The sequence below is a fragment of the Macaca fascicularis genome, chromosome 16 (genome assembly GCF_037993035.2).
Source record: "Macaca fascicularis isolate 582-1 chromosome 16, T2T-MFA8v1.1".
Lineage (NCBI taxonomy): Eukaryota > Metazoa > Chordata > Mammalia > Primates > Cercopithecidae > Macaca > Macaca fascicularis.
The window spans coordinates 5,885,664-5,898,687 of NC_088390.1; the positions used below are offsets into that span (position 1 = coordinate 5,885,664).

Consider the following 13,024-nt stretch of genomic DNA (forward strand, 5'->3'; position numbering starts at 1 on the left):
TCAATACGGTCTTATTTTATAAAATTTAAATACAGAGCAAACCATGGTCAGTTAAAATTTCCAAATGCGAGTCAAGGTTTACTGCTTATTAATGAAGGATTCTAACACAGGTAGCAAAGGGAGTGAGCTGTTCAAAGATCCCGGGAGAGATTTGCCTCTCTTAGCTGGACATGGACTTTTCTTTCTTGCTTGGTCGTGGCCTAGCTAGACACAGCTTGCTGTCTGGCATCACGTGGTCATAAAAAATCAGGTTCTTCTCAGTGGTGGAGCATGGATAATTTGGAACCACCATCAGACACGACTCACTAATCAAAAAGACCAAGTCATAGATCTGAGAAGTAAAGGATAGCGAATTGATCTGGGTCTATTAATTGAATGTTTCAAGCAACAGGGTTTATAACAGGGTTTATATATCCCATTCACCTCCAGGTATCACTCACAGGCCCGGGGCCTGGCCTTTCACTGAAGCTCTCAACACATTTCTCCAGCCTGCTCTCAAAGGATGAACACACAATTTGCTTTCATCTCAGTTTTGGGCAAAACATTACTTACTTTTTTTTTTTTTTTTTTTTTTTTTTTTTGAGACGGAGTCTCGCTCTGTCGCCCAGGCTGGAGTGCAGTGGTGCCATCTCCGCTTACTGCAAGCTCCGCCTCCCGGGTTCTCACCATTCTCCTGCCTCAGCCTCCCGAGTAGCTGGGACCACAGGCGTCCACCACCGCGCCTGGCTAATTTTTTGTATTTTTAGTGGAGATGGGGTTTCACCATGTTAGCCAGGATGGTCTCCATCTCCTGACCTCATGATCTGCCAGCCTCAGCCTCCCAAAGTGCTGGGATGACATGCGTGAGCCACCACGCCCTGGCCAGAACATCACTTTCATACATGAAAGTCACCATTTCTTTACTCATTGCTCATACTCTCTTCCCTATGGGCAACTATATTAGTCAATTTTTGCATTGCTATACGAAATACCTGAGACTAGGTAATTTATAAAAGAAAGAGGTTGAATTGGTTAACGGTTCTGCAGGCTGTACAGGAAGCATGATGGCATCTGCTTCCGGGTGAAATGGGAACACTTCCCTTGTCCCCCTTGCGGCACACGTGATGGGGCGGGGCTCCCTTCTTCAGCGCCCCGCTGCTCAGACCTCTAGGGGAGCGTGCAGATGGGCAGGCTGTGGGGCTCCGACCCCAAGGCAGTGTCTAGGGGTGAATGTTGGCAGCTCCTGAAGCCCCAGTGGGTGTGTGTTACACGGGTGCTGTTTTAGTTTGTGCTCTGTAGGCAGCTTGTGTTAACCAGCTCAATGAGAGCCCCTGCCTTATCACAAGGACAGAGGGATTTCTGTATCCCGGGGTTTCTTGCCTTGGTGTACTAGAATAATCGGATCACACGTGGGCTTAGAGAATGAATGCAAGGTCTTATTGAGTAGAGGTAGCTCTCAGCAGATGGGGGAGTCAGAAGGGAGGTGGTTTTCTCTTGGAGTCAGGCTGCTTGGCCACCAGGCTCAACTCCGACTGCTCAGGCCAAACTCCAGTTTGTTCCTCTGGTCGATGACCTGCCCATGCCTGGCGGCCTGCTCTTGTGCCAGCGTGATCTCCACGAGCAGGGGGTTGTGTCTTCTTCTGCCGATGTATTCCTCATGACGTCCAGCTGCTTGTATGTCTGCCTGCAAGAGTCTTGCTTTTTCTTTTTTTGAGACTCAGTCTCTCTCTGTCGCCAGGCTGACGACAGAAATTAAATATTAATAAATAATATCGATATCATATTAAGATATATCATATTAATATTTGTAGATATAATAATATTCATCTATATAAATTATATATTATATATGAATATTATGTAATATATAATATATATAATCTCTTATATATGTAATTATAATATATGGACACCCCCTGCGAGATGAAGTAATATCGCCCCCCATCTCTTCCCCTGGCTATTACAATCCACGGTGGACCCACAGCGTGTTTACAATATTGTGAGTAGCATCATCTCTCTCTCTGGAAATTACGAACTATTTCACAGACAGGTGTACACCCTCTGCAGTATTGGGAGTAATTTCATCCTCTCCCCTGCTGGATATGAAGAACAATATCCCAATATCCCCCCCTGCAATATTGGGTTTGATATCATCCTCTCCCATGTTGAAGTTAGGAACAATATCACTGGGGGCGTGTACACCCCATGTGATATTGAATGTAATATCATCCTCTTCTCTCCTGGATCACGGGAACAATATCACAGGGGGGTGTACACTTTCTGCGACATGGGGATTAATATCATCTTCTCCCCTTCATGATGTTAGGAACAATGTCACACGAGGGTTTACACTTTCTTCGATATTGGGAGTAATGTCATCCTCTCTTCTTTTGAATGTTAAGAACAATATCACAAGGGGAGGGGATGTACACCACCTGCGATACTGGGAGTAAAATCAAGCTCTTCGTTTCCGGGATATTAGGAACAATATCACAGCGTGGGTATACACCTCCTGCTATATGGGGTGTAATATCCTCTCCCTTTCTGGATATTAGGAACAATATCACTGGGTGGGTGTACACAGCCTGTGATGTTGTACTGACATCATCCTCTCCCCCCTCTGGATATTAGGAACAATATCACAGAAGGGTTGTAAGCTCTCTGCGATATTGGCAGTAATATCATTTTCTCCTTCCCTGAATATTAGGAGCAATATCCCCGGGTGGATGTACACCCACTGTTACATTGGGAGTAATGTCATACACTTCCCCCTGGATTTTAGAAGCAATATCACAGAGCACAGTGACACGACCTCGGCTCACTGCAACCTCTGCCTCCCGGGTTCAAGTGATTCTCCTGCCTCAGCCTCCTGAGTAGCTGGGACTACAGGAGCACACAATCATGCCTGGCTAATTTTTGTATTTTTAGTAGAGATGATGTTTCACCATGTTGGCCAGGATGGTCTTGATCTCTTGACCTCATGATCTGCCCACTTTGACATTTTTTTTTTTTTTTTTTTTTTTTGAGACAGGGTCTTGTTTTTGTTGCTCAGGCTGGAGTACAGTGGCATGATCTTGGCTCACTGCAACCTCCGCCTTCCAGGTTCAAATGATTCTCCTGCCTCAGCTTCCTGAGTAGCTGGGATTACAGGCATCTGCCACCATGCCCAAACAATTTTTAGTAGAGACAGGGTTTCATCATGTTGGCCAGGCTGTTCTGGAACTCCTGACCTTAAGTGATCTGCCTACCTTGGCCTCCCAAAATGCTGGGATTACAGGCTTGAGCCGCTGTGCCCAGCCACGGTCTTTTTTTTTTTTTTCAGAGGGAGTCTGGCACTATTGCCAGGGTTGGAGTGCAGTGGCACTCTCTTGGCTCACTGCAACCTCTACCTCCTGGGTTCAAACAATTCTCCTGCCTCAGCCTCCCAAGTAGCTAGAATTACAGGTGTCCACCACCACACCCAGCTAGTTTTTTTTTTTTTTTTTTTAATGTATTTTTAGTAGAGACGGGATTTCACTATGTTGGTCAGGCTGGTCTCAAACTCCTGACCTGTCTATCTGCCCGCCTAGGCCTCCCAAAATGTTGGGATTACAGGCAGGAGCCACGGTGCCCAGCTGGGTCTCGTGTTTTTACAGGCACAGGATGGGCACCTGGCAGTCCAGGGTGGTCCTGGGAAATGCAACATTTGGGCAGGAAGGCAGGAGTGCCTGTCCTCAGCTAGGTCCATGGGGTGGAGCCCTAGACAAGGACCAAGCCCTCCTTTACCTACCACTTCCCTTCCCTGATCCCGAATCATGGGTGGGACTCAGGAAGCTTCCAGTCATAGCAAAAGGCAAAAGAGGAGGGAGGTGTCGCACATGGCAGAGCAGGAGCAAGAGACAGTGGTGCAGGTGGTGCTATACATTTTATACAACCAGATCTCGCGAGATCTCACTATCATGAGAACAGCACCAAGCAGACAGTGCTAACCATTCATGAGAAATCCACCCCCAAGATCCAATCACCTCCCACCAGGCCCCACCTCCAACACTGGGGATTACAATTCAAGATGATATTGGGTGGGGACACAGATCTAAACCATATCTGTAACCAACATCAACACCTTGGGTTCCATTCTTCCAATGTCTTTGTGTGTGTGTGTGTGTGTGTGTAAGAAACATATAAACATAAATGGTGCCATACCATGCAAATTATTTTTTAATTTTATTTTACTTTTTGATAAGTATTGGGCATCTTTCCATGTCAGTGCATGAAAGTCTACTACATTATTTTAATATATGTAGAGAATTCCACCGTCCCACATTATGTCAATCTTTAGCCGCTCTCCTACTGATACACATCTATCAATTTCCCAACCCCCAGCGTTTTGCGCTTACAAACCAGGCTACAAAAACTGCTTTTGTATGTATATCTTTGTGCGCAGGTGGGTTTTCAGGAATGAAATTGCTAGGGTAAACGGAATGCCCATTTAAACATTGGTCAATGATGCCTAATGGGTTCCAAATGACCTCACACGTTCTCAACTGCTTTCAGCAAGTATCTGAAAGCACCTGTTTTCACACATCCTTGCTAATATTTGCTACTATCAATCTTTTTAATTTTTGGCAATATAATTAGTATAAAATCATATCTCATTATTGTTTTAATTTTCATTTCCCTGATTACTAGCAGAAGCTGTGCATTTTCTCATATGATTATCGGCATTTCTATTTTTCTTCTGTGAATTGCCTATTTATATCATTTGTCTGATTTTTATTGTCTTGTGTGTCTTATTGATTTATGTATAATCTTGATATAGTTTGGCTATAAATTCTATATGAGATAAGTGTGTTGCATATAATGTCTTCTCTTTGCTGTTTGTATTTTAACTCTGTATTTGAGGTGTCATTTTTCAACAAAAATGTTTTAAAATTTTATGAGATTAAAAATGTTAATCCTCTATTATATGGCTTCTGGGTTATATGTCTTGTTTTAGGAAAATCTTTCCAATACTAAGATTATAATAATTACTTCACAGTTTTATTCCAACTCTTTTATAGTTTCTTTTTTTTTCTTTCTTTTTTTTTTTTTACATTTAGCATTTTATCTAGCAGGAATTTTTTGTATGGTACAAGTAATGTATCTAAGTTAATTTTTTCAAATGGATATGGAGTTTTCTTTAAACTACTTATTGAATAGTCTTTTCTTTCCTAGGAAATTGAAATGCTTTTATGGCAAATAATATTTTGTCACTAATAATAAATGCACTTAGAACAGTTCCTAATTCCTTATTATATCATTACTGTTGTCATTGTAGTTGAAATTGCCATATATACACAAAACTGCAGATTCTACTCCATTCCTGTGATCCGTGTATCTATGTATCTCAGTCAGTTCAGGCTGCCATCATGGAATCCCATAGGCTGGGTGACTTAAACAACAGAGATGTATTGCTAGCAGTTGTGAAGACTGGGAAGTCTAAGATTAGGGTGTCTGCACGATAAGATTTTGTTGAGGAAAAGGTATTTTCTTGGTCCACAGATGGTTGTCTTCTTTCTATGCCCTCACATGGCACAGAACAGAGAAAGGAATCAGGCTGTTTGCTGTTTCTTCTTATAAGGGCACTAATCTTGTCAGGAGGGCTCTAGTCACATGACCTAATGACCTCCCAAAGTCCCCACTCCAGTTACTGTCACATGGGGGGCTAGGGTTTCAACACACGAAGTTTTAGGGGGACATAAAAATAAACACAATTTGTTCCACTATTCGTATGCCTACACTACATCATTTAAATAAATATGTGCGTAATTTTTGTTCTAACATCTATCTGGGCAAATCCTCCCTCATTTTCTATTATTTTTTGGCATTTTCTTTTTTATTTTCTTTCTTTCTTTTTTTTTTTTGAGATGGAGTCTTACTCTGTTGCCCAGGCTGGAATGCAGTGGCACCATCACTGCAACCTCTGCCTCCAGGTTCAAGCAATTCTCCTGCCTCTGAGACTACAGGCGTGAGCCACCACACCCAACTCATTTTCGTATTTTTAGTAGAGATTGGGTTTCTCCATGTCGGTCAGGCTGGTCTCGAACTCCTGACCTCATGTGATCCACCCAGTGTAGCCTCCCAAAAGGCTGGAATTACAGGCATGAGCCACTGCACCTGACCTATTTTTTGGCATTTTCTTGAGGCTATTCATCCATACATGATTCAACCTCTACTCCTCTGTTGTTTGGAAGTTATATACTCTTCTACTATATATATATATATATATATATTTTTTTTTTTTCTTTTCTTTTTTAGACGGAATCTTGCTCTGTCGCCCAGGCTGGAGTGCAGTGGCGCAATCTCGGCTCACTGCAAACTCTGCCTCCTGGGTTCCCACCGTTCTCCTGCCATGATCTCTCTAGATAACAATATGCTTTATTGACTCATTGAAGTCTAATATGAGTTGGTACATTTACTTTCCTCTTGAACAATGTAAGGATCTCAGAATACTTTTATTCCGTGTTCTCCTCTCTTGGCTCATGTGCTGTTTTTCTGTATTTTAATTCTATATGCATTTAAGCCTTCACAGGGAATATTATTAGTTTTTAAAATAAACTCAGAGTTCATTTTGGTTTATCTATATATTTACCATCATTTTTTGTTCCTTGTTCTTAATTTCCACTATTGCATCTGGGATCATTTCCTTTCGTATTTTCTTTAGTAAAAATTGGTTAGTGGTGAAGACCCTTGGTTGTTTGCTGTTCTAAAAACGTCTTTCTTTCAAATTGTTCTTGGAAAGTATTTTCACTGGGTATAGAATTCTAGACTGGCATTTATTTTCTTTTAGTCCATTGGAAATACCACCCCTCTGTCTTCTGTCTTCCACTGTTGCTGTTGAGAAGTCAGCTGGAGGTCTGTTTCTTCTTAGAAGTGTTGCGTTTCCACCCTCACCCCTCGGTACATTTAAGATTTTCTCTCTGTCTTTGGTTTTATGCTGTTTCACTATGATGTATCTGGGAGTATATTTATTTTTTATTTCTTTTGCCAAGGAGCCATTGGGGTCTTGAATCCATCGATTAATTTATTTCACTAGTTTTGGAGATTTTAAAGCCATTTTACTTGTTTAAATATTGCTTCCAACCTATTCTCTCTACTCTCCTTCTGGGACTTCTGTGAAACCCATGTCAGTCTTTCTCAACATATCCCCTGTGTCTCTTACTCTTTTTTCTGTAATTTCCATCTCTTTGTCTTTTGGCACTTCATTCTAAGTATTTTACCTAACATGTATTTCAGTTCATTAATTGTCTCTTTATTTGTGTCTCGAGTTCTTAATTTTAATCATTGTATTTTTAATGTATAACATCTATTTGGTGGTTTTTTTTTGTTTTTTTTTTGTTTTTTTTTTCTTTTTGAGATGGTGTCTTGTTCTGTTGCCCAGGCTGGAGCACAGTGGCATGATCTTGGTTCACTGCAACCTCCGCCTCTGGAGTTCAAATGATTCTCCTGTCTCAGCCTCCTGAGTAGCTGGGACTACAGGCACCTGCACCATGCCCAACTAACTTTTTGTATTTTTAGTAGAGACAGGGTTTCACCATGTTAGTCAGGATGGTCTCGATCTCCTGACTTCGTGATCTGCCTGTCTCAGCCTCCTAAAATGCTATGATTACAGGCGTGAGCCACCGCGCCTGGCCTATTTGGTGCTTTTTCAAATCTGCTTTGACATATTTTACGTTGCTAGTTCTCTTTCATTTGGTTCTACCAGGTGATAGCAATCTCGGATCACCTTAATCCCATTTCAGGTTTGAAATATTGTAGAACACCTGGTAACTTGAAACCACGAGGCAGCCTGTGTAAAAGTTGGTTTACTTCTGGTTCCTCCTTAGGCTTAGAACTTTGGCATCTCAGCAATTAGTGCGACTGTGTCATTACGGTTCCTACCCCTGTCCCTCTTGCCTGGTAAAGATTTCAAAATGGGTCTTAGCTTATAAATTACTTCTTTTGGATTTGTAATTGCTTGGGGGACAAAGGTGGCCTTCAATGGCCGGCTCACCTCTTTCAATTTCTATCTTATTTTAGATCTTGGTGTGATAATTTCTCACTATCTGGTTAACTCTTGGATGCATTTAGGAAGGTATTTATTTATTTATTTTTAATTGAAAACATTCCAATACCTTTAAGAATACACATGGTTTTTTGTTACATGGATGAACCATATCGTGGTGAAGCCTAGGATTTTAGTGTGTCCATCACCTGAGTAGCGTACATTTCACCCAATAGGTGGTTTTTCATCCCTCACCCCACTCCCACCCTCCTCCTTTATGACTCTTCAGTGTTCATTATAACACTGTGTATGCCTTTGTGTACCCATAGCTTAGCTCTCACTTGGTCTTTGATTCCTGAGTTACTTCATTTAGAGTAATGACCTCCAGGCTGGGCACGGTGATTCACGCCTGTAATCTCAGCACTTTGGGAAGCCGAGGCGGGTGGATCACGAGGTCAGGAGATCGAGACCATCCTGGCTAACACGGTGAAACCCCGTCTCTACTAAAAATAGAAAAAATTCGCCGGGCGAGGTGGCGGGTGCCTGTAGTCCCAGATACTTGGGAGGCTGAGGCAGGAGAATGGTGTGAACCCAGGAGGGGTAGGTTGCAGTGAGCCGAGATCGCGCCACTGCACTCCAGCCTGGGCGACAGAGCAAGACTCCATCTCAAAAAAAAAAAAAAAAGAAGAAGAAGAATGACCACCAGTTTCATCCAAGTTGCTTTAAAAGATGTTTTTTTTCTTAAATGTCTGAGTAGTATTACACACACACACACACACACACACACATATATAAACATTATCTGCTCATTAGTTGATGGGCACTTAGGTTGATTCTATAGCTTTGCAATTATGAATTGTGCTGCTATAAATACAAGCATGCAAGTATCTGTTTGATATAGTGATTTCTTTTTCTTTGGGTAGGTACCCAGTAGTGGGATTGCTAGATTGAGGTGTAGATCTACTTTTAGTTCCAAAAAGTTGCTTTTAAATATTGTGTCCATCTTTGTTTGTCTCTGAGGTGCACCTGTAGGTTGGTTTAAAGCAAATGGTTTGCCATTATTTGAAGTGAAAGTCCTACATTTTCTTTTTCATTTAAAGTTTGGATTTACAGTTGTCAAGTTTAACAGTCTCCCGTTGGAATTTCGAATGTGATTACTTTGTATTTATAGATTCATTTGGAGGAGAATAGACATTTTTACAGTATTGAGTCTTTCCATTCAAGCTTATTTAAAATTTATCTTATGCCTTAGTAAAGTTTTATACTTTTATTAATCAATAAATTGTCCACTCATTTATAAATTTATTTCTGAATATTTTTATAAATTTCATTGTTAATGAGAATGAGATGCTCTATTCCACAAGCTGGCAATCTTTGTTTGTGAAGGGCCAGATAGTATATATTTTAAGATTTGCTAAAAAATTAGCCGGGTGTGGTGGCAGGCACCTGTAGTCCCAGCTAGTCAGGAGGCTGAGGCTAATCAGAATGGCGTGAACCTGAGAGGCAGAGCTTGCAGTGAGCACCACTGCACTCTAGCCTCCGTCTCAAAAAAAAAAAAAAAAAAAAGAATAATGACCTCCAGTTTCATCCAAGTTGCTGTAAAAGACATTATTACTTTTTCTTAAATGTCTGAGTAGTATTACACACATACACACACACACACATATATTATATATATAAACATTATCTGCTCATTAGTTGATGGGCTCATTAGCTGATCTCTCTTTCAAATAACCAACTCTGCCATTGTAGTCTGAAAGCAGCCCTAGACAATGTATAAACAAATTGGTATAGCTATACTGCGATAAAACTTTATTTACAAAAACACGTTGCCAAATGGGCTTAGCCCATGGGCCATAATGTGCCAAATCCTGCTCTATCCCATCACATTTTTCCAACTGTTAATTTTTTGGTGCTTTAGAGCTATTGATTTAAAAACTTTAATCTTAAAATTAGCAAATTTAATCAACTCTTTGATTAGTTCTAATGCTTTTACATCTGATTCACCTGGATTTTCCAGAGAGGCGAGTGTATGGTCTGTAATGCTGACAAATCTTCCTCTTTTTACCTGATAATCACACATTCTATTTAATTTTTGCGTCTTGTTGCATCGACTAGAACCTCCAGTACAATGCTGTGTAATTAGAGTGATAACAATCATCTTCATATTTTAAATTTCTGTTTTGGAGAAAATATTTCAGATGTTTTTACCATTATCTGTGATGTCTGCTGTGAGTGATTGACAAATTAGCTTTGTAAGATTTAATAAGTTTTCTTCTATTTCTAGCCTGCTGGGGGCTTAAGCATGTTGAATTTGATCCAATACTTTTCCACTATCAATTGAGATAATCTCATGTTTTTATTCATTTACTTTATTAATGTGATTATTTACAATGACTGATTTCCTGATATTCAATTGCTCATATATTTCTGAGGAAAACTTTTTATTTGTGATAATGTATTAGTATTTTAGTACATTGATGCATTTGATACGCAAACGCATTATTTAACATTTTCACATTTAAGAGCTTGAATGAGATTGACTTGCAGGATACTTTTTGGTGTTACACTTATTCAGTTTTGGTATCATGGTTATGGAAAACTTATAGAATGAATCAAGATAAATTCTCTGGAAACTTTGTCTGAAATATTTCATATAATTATGTATTTTCTGTTTATTCAGGATTCGGGATAACTGGTCCCCAAATCTTCATAAGGCAGTGCCTATTTGGAGTGTAATTACTAACCATTATTTCAATTTCTTCCAAAGTTAATCCATTCAGAATTTCTGTACTTGAGTACATCGAGGTAATTTTCCAAGAAAATAATTTATTTTATCTGAATTGAAAAATCTATCAGATAAAATTATCAATTTTTTCCTATGTTGAGAAAATCTTTTCCATATCTATAATTAGGCATATTTCTGGTTCTGAATGTTATGTAGGTTGCTGTTTCTCTTATTTCTTCACTGTCATTCCTGGAGATCTGTACATTTTATTGGTATTTTTAAAAAGTTTTAATTTTACTGATCAAGTCTACTCTGTTCTATTTTGTTTTTGCTTTCATATACTATGCTATTACTACCTATGTTCAGAGGGAAAATATTTTCGTATATTATTAGTGAGATTTTGATGGTTAAAATTTTAATTTTTCAGGTATTTGATGAATTTGAAAGAGATACTTTATTCCTCTTTGAAAGCCTGTTCTGCGTGCTACTGAACTCTCAGTTCATCCGTGTGGTAAGTGTGATTCCTGTTTGACATAGCGTTGGTTTTCTGTAAGTGCCTGGTGGATTTTTGATGTGTCCTCACTTCCAGGACACCTGAGCCCTGTGTTTCCCGTGGCCCGTCCGTGGCAATTATGAAGTAGGGGTGGGGGCACACTCAGGAGTGACGGCTTGGTCGGGAGCTTGTTTTCCTGGGCGTCCCATCCTTTATCGTGGTCGGTGTGGTCCAAGGGCCTCATTGGCCACATTGGACACAGCTTCACACTCTTGGTGTCAACACTCTTTGTCCAGGGGAGAGAGGCGGGGCTGAGCCGCAAGGAGTCGTGATTAACACCTGTGCAACGTGTCTATCAGGGAAGCTTGTTAGAGACTCAGCTGCCCTGAGTGCTCCTTCCCACTCGTGCCCTCTCTGAAGGACCAGAGTCTACTCTGTCTTCTGTTGAAGGCCTTTGAGTTTGGAATTCTCTGGAACAACTTCTCCCTTCGAAGGGGTCTTTTCCTTCATCAGTTTCCTGTGGTTTTGTTTCATTTCAGATCAAATCCGGTTCCTATTTTTCAAAAATGTTCACCATTTCTGAAATGCCAGTATCACTTTTTATTGTTTTCCTGGCCTATTATATATTTTTAAAGTCATTTTATTTCGTCTCATAGAATTATAAATAGCCACGCTCACTACTACACACGCAAATGCACTTTTAAATCGATCCATGTTTTATTAACCTCAAGCCCTCATACACATTTGAAAAATAGTTGTATATCTCTACAAGAGAGGAGAGTTAGACAAATATAAACCATATAAGAGTTTTTCTGTACGGAGAGTGTTTAGTACTCCTATGAGTTCAAGCCCCTGCAGTGGTCTACTGCGGTACACAGGATGAGAATAATGAGCTAAACATCCAGACCGAATGGGGCGGCCACAGATTAGTACAGTAAGGCAAGTAAGAAGGAAAATTAATATAATCTACTTGTCACTGTAATTTTCTTTTCTTTTCTTTTTTCTGAGACAGAGTCTTGTTCCGTCACCCAGGCTGGAGCGCAATGGCGCGATCTCGGCTCACTGCAACCTCCACCTCCCGGGTTCCAGCGATTCTCCTGCCTCAGCCTCCCTAGTAGCTGGGATTACAGGTGCCCGCCACCAGGCCTCGCTAAGTTTTGTATTTTTAGCAGAGACAGGAGTTTCATCATGTTGGTCAGGCTGGTCTCGAACTCCCGACGTCAGGTGATCCACCTGCCTTGGCCTCCCAAAGTGCTGGGATTACAAACATGAGCCACCGTGCCCGGCCTGTCAGTGTAATTTTCTCTTTTGAGATTTATCGATTTAAAAAATACTTTTTTAATATTAATGTGGCTTATATTAATTTCTGTATATGTGGGGGTGAAAGTGATGATGTATATAAATTAGGGTAAGGAAAAATATGTTTGCCGAATTCGGGTTTGGCGGTTTTCAGTCTGTTTGCTAGTGACTGTTAAACACAATACGCGTGTTGGAGGGGTCCCCGAGATCCTCCGCATGATGGATTTGCTAGGGAGACTCACACACTCAACATGTAGTTGTTGTCACAGCCGTGGTTCATTACAGCAAAAGGATACAAAGAAAAATAAGCCTGGGGAAAAGGCATGTGAAGTAAAGTCTGGAGAAAGCCAGGTGCAAGTTTTCCAAAGTTGTCTCTAGTGAAGTCACACAGGACACACATAAGTCCTCCAGCAAGGAGTCATGATAACACCTGTGAAATCTGTCTATCAGGGAAGCTCATTAGAGTCATTGCCAAAGGTTTTTACTGGGAGCTGCTCACTAGGTACTCTGTGTCTAGTACGGA

The 13,024-nt window shown here is 40.6% G+C and overlaps 1 long non-coding RNA gene across 2 annotated transcripts in view; it reads left to right on the plus strand.

Moving 5' to 3' along the window:
- LOC123569447 (uncharacterized) overlaps positions 1 to 12,789 on the plus strand; it is a 151,317-nt gene extending 138,528 nt beyond the window's left edge. Inside the window, exons 5-6 of one of the 2 annotated variants that reach the window (XR_006693147.2) lie at positions 11,137 to 11,220; positions 12,215 to 12,789. This is a non-coding gene — a long non-coding RNA (uncharacterized lncRNA). The remainder of the gene's footprint in view (positions 1 to 11,136; positions 11,221 to 12,214) is intronic. The other variant, XR_010582242.1, reaches the window with a different exon arrangement.
- The last annotated feature ends 235 nt before the right edge of the window (positions 12,790 to 13,024 follow it).